The 3,983-nt window shown below is 45.4% G+C and overlaps 1 long non-coding RNA gene across 1 annotated transcript; it reads right to left on the bottom strand.

The window, feature by feature from the left end:
- Window positions 1–254: 254 nt before the first annotated feature.
- Window positions 255–3,404, bottom strand: LOC131895728 (uncharacterized). The gene is made up of 2 exons (XR_009375247.1): window positions 3,313–3,404; window positions 255–625 (listed from the first exon to the last, which is right to left on the bottom strand). It is a non-coding gene; the product is annotated as an uncharacterized LOC131895728 (long non-coding RNA).
- Window positions 3,405–3,983: the final 579 nt, after the last annotated feature.

Here is a 3,983-nt window from a genome sequence, read left to right as displayed (position 1 = left end):
TATTAGCCCAGGCCCATATTTCTTCTTGCTTTGGACCTGGGCTTCTACAGGGTCAAAGTTTGGCCCAGGCACATCCCTCTTCTTGGATTGGCCTGGGCCTCTATTTTTTGAATAATTTACCCATGTCAATATATTATCTGTCTGTAGGACTGACCTTTTCATACTCAGGGATTAGCCCAGAGGCCCAATCTATTCTTGATTTGGGCCTGGGCTTCTTTAGACTCTACTTTTAGCCCACTCAATTTTTTTTGGGGGGGGCAGGCCTCTTTCAATGCAGGATTTGTCCCAGTCAAACTTCTCTTCTACATTTGGGCCTTGGCAGGACAATGGTCAATTATAGACCAGGAAACACCTCTTACTTGAGGTTCATGCATCATGTATCTTTAGGTTTATGCTTATACCTGGGGTACTTTCATTTCAACCTTTAGCTCAGGATTCTCAGGGTCCATATTTGGCCTTCACTACTTTCAGTAGGTATACATTGGCTTTTTAGTGTTCAGATTTTAGCCTGGGTACATTGCCTCATTGGATGGTCCTGTACCTGTTTCTCTTCAGGCTTCAGGCAGTGGAGTCCATGTGTGTTCAAAACTACATTGTCATTAGCCTTTGTCTATGGTCAGTTTTTCTGAAAATAAAAATAGACAGGTGGATATTAACAGAGGAAAATACTTGGTGTCCTTTTCTGTCATGTCAAATATAATCAAACCATCATTGACCTGTCCCTTAGGAACACAGAGACATATAGCACACAGTCCAGATGAAATAAATTACACATTATACAAATACATCAAATATGTAGGAGAGAAGGTGGTTGGGAAGTCTTTCCTGATGTATATCTGCCTCTGCCTGTGGTGGAGAGGCTTCATGAGCTCATGTGGGAAGATTCTTGCTTCTAATAGAGAGAGCTAAGAGAGTCCCAACAAGGGGCCATGCAGTCTTTTATCCCATTCTATGATCAGATCCCATGATGGAATATCACAAGGAGTCAAAGGAAGCAACAGAGTTTAGTCCTTCGTGTGTCTAGAGGATGTCTTGCTAATGCATTGGAGCCTGTGCAGATCTTCACAAGGCCTCTTTCCTGTGTGGGGATGGTGTCCTCTCCTTGCATATCAAGTATAGCCATGCTCAGTGAGGGTGTCTCTCTGCTCCTTTCTAATGCAACTCTTCTTAAGACCACATCTGTCTTGTATATCAAAAAGCCATGATACAGAATTGTGACTTAGTCACCCTTTTCCTATAAAGCCCCCTGCATGTACACACACTGGTGTGAGCTCACATTTTCACCCAAAGAATTTTCTGCAGTCATTTACCTGAAATGGATCCCTACCCACCTTCTCCTGGGTGTAAATCCTAGTCCACTATAATGGACTCTCCTGCCCTCAGAACTAAGTCACAGCCATAACCATGACAGTGACCCTCACGTGAGGTCACAGAGGCCTCACTCTGTTTGGGAAAGCACAAAGGCTGTCCAAACACATGGGTGTCTTTTGGACTGGTATTAAGGGGAGTACCAAAGGGCTTCCCTTATGACCCTTTCCGGGGAACAGGCTCACAACCAGTTTTTCTTCTCCTGCAGGGATCACCACCCCTGGGAAGAGCAAGGCCATGGGGATGTGTCATACTCAGCCCCAGTGTGCAACATTCAAATCTTGATCTTTCATTCCTGCTGATGTATTTTATCAGGAAGTTTCTCTAGTCAAGAGACTTGGAGAGTGCCATCTGCAGGATCCTGTGGTAAATATGGCCTTCAGCTTGTCCCTTCACCACCATTCAATGCATCTTGAAGGAGGAAAGCGCTGAAAGCAGACTGTCATGAAATTTCCCAACCTGGCTCTCCCATAGTAGTCAATGACCTCTGAGAATGCCACTCACTGGAGAACAGTGTAACAGCAGAGCTCCGTCCTGTTGCAGTTTGGAAACTGGAGTCCTGACATGGGTGCTGACTCTGCCTCAGCTGCTCTCACCTTTTCTGACAAAATATAGGTGGAGGTGGACATGCCTGGACACTATGGGCTGTCATAGAGGACAGTTGTCCCTGGCTTGGGGCATAACAACAGAGCTTTATCCTGCCCCAGTCTGTAACCTGAAGTCTTTTCACATGGTACAGGCTGGGGTCATCCTGTGACCTCATTCTCTGGTGAATAGTGGCTATGATCTCCTTGAGTCCTTGTTTGGCTAGTCCTTGGAACACATCTGCTGATACTTACTGCAACTTTTGCTACTGCTGTAGCACAGGTCCTGTTAAAGGTCACTTCAAGGGCCACATTGTGTCTCACACCTTTTTTAACCCCCACCTCATAGAATAGCACAAGGAGTTTAAATTAGGCCTTCATCCCAAAAATCCTGTGTGGATTTCTCCCACTACTCAGCCCAAATTTTCATCCACACCCGCAGTTCCATCTAAATCCTAGCATACCCCAATAGAGTTCTCTCCCATGGAGACCACAGCCTTTACCATGGCAGTGAGCTATTATATGAGGTAACAGAGGCCTGACCACACCTCCCTACACCTTTTTCCTGTGTATATGAGTATAGCATGAGGTGTGACCATGCTTTTCCACACTGTGCTGAGCAGACTGTCCTAGCAAGTGGGCTCCTGTACACGTGATGATGTCGTCTTATTAACAAAGGCTGAGCATAAATTTACCCTGTCTCATATATGTTGGTAGAGGAAGATATGTAACATTATTCAGTATCATCTACATGCACTTTCACACATGGATGTGAACTTTCAGACAGGAACACACCAATAACACACATGCTAAGGAAAAATATGTATATAAGTACAGACTTTGAGGGGAGAGTGCTACCATGGTGTTCCTGTGATAGTGACATTGAGTTTGTTCCCATATTGTGTCAGCTATCTGAGTACAAATGAAAAGATTGCTACTGCCAGTAAAGCTCAGACGTCAGTACCCCATAGACTTTCTCTACCATCCCTAGACAAACTATGAATGATGGTCATTTTGAGGCATGTAAACAGGAACCTTCCGTCCTTCCTTACCTAGGCTGGAGGCTGGAGTCCTGATCCAGACACATCTATGTGGCTTCATTCCAAGACCCCTCTCCCTGGTGAGTCCAGGGGTTTCTCTCTCTAGATACTTGAGTGGCCATTCCCACTGCTATGGGACCCCTGATCCCTGCTGTTTCCAGCTCTTCTTAGGATGAGCTATTCTAAGTAAAAGACATCTCAAGTACCTCATTATGTTTTGGTCTCCCCATTTAAAACCCCAATGTAGAAGTGCCTCCCACTGAGTGAGTCACCCAAATTAATTTGGGTAGTGTCCGTCCTAGGAAACAGCCCAAACTTACCCAGACACATGGGCAAGCTTTGACTCCCAGTCCTCCTCTGTGGACACTGAGTTGCGCCTCAGGCCAAGACTGCTGCTGTTAGTAGGGCGGGGATTAACCCTGTGAGGTCACAGAGGCCTCACCTCACCTCATTCTGAGAATCACAAAGGACATCAGGTCTCAGGCCTCTCCCAGCATGGCCCATCCTTGTTCTCTGCTCTGCAAGCATCCCCAGAAGCACTTAGCTCTGGGGAATTATGTAGAGGCATTTATCATAGACCCTTCCCTGGGAATCATCTATATGCATCTCCTGTCAGCCTTCCATTTTCCCATTGGTACCATCAGCCTTGAGAGAAGGAACGCTGTAGTGCTAATTCAAATTGGTCTTAATAAGAACCTGGAGCCAGATATCAGGGTAAATGTTGAAAGATCAGAGAAGTAAAGGAGCAGTCAAAGTCACCTTTTACCTCCACAACTCCTCAGACCGAAAAGGGGATCCTCTCTCCAACCAGCCATATCATTTCCTGTCTCCTGGCCATACAGACCTCCAGACCTCTCTGGTTAACTAATGGCTAGCTCCACCCTCTGACCTGCAGGCAATCTTTATTTGTTAGAGCACAAACAAAATATCACCACATTTCCCCCTTTTTGTCTAAAATAAAAAGGTTATAACTAATATATGCAAACTATAT

The sequence above is a fragment of the Peromyscus eremicus genome, chromosome 19 (assembly GCF_949786415.1).
Source record: "Peromyscus eremicus chromosome 19, PerEre_H2_v1, whole genome shotgun sequence".
Taxonomy (NCBI): domain Eukaryota; kingdom Metazoa; phylum Chordata; class Mammalia; order Rodentia; family Cricetidae; genus Peromyscus; species Peromyscus eremicus.
This window is presented reverse-complemented; position numbering and strand designations above follow the sequence as displayed.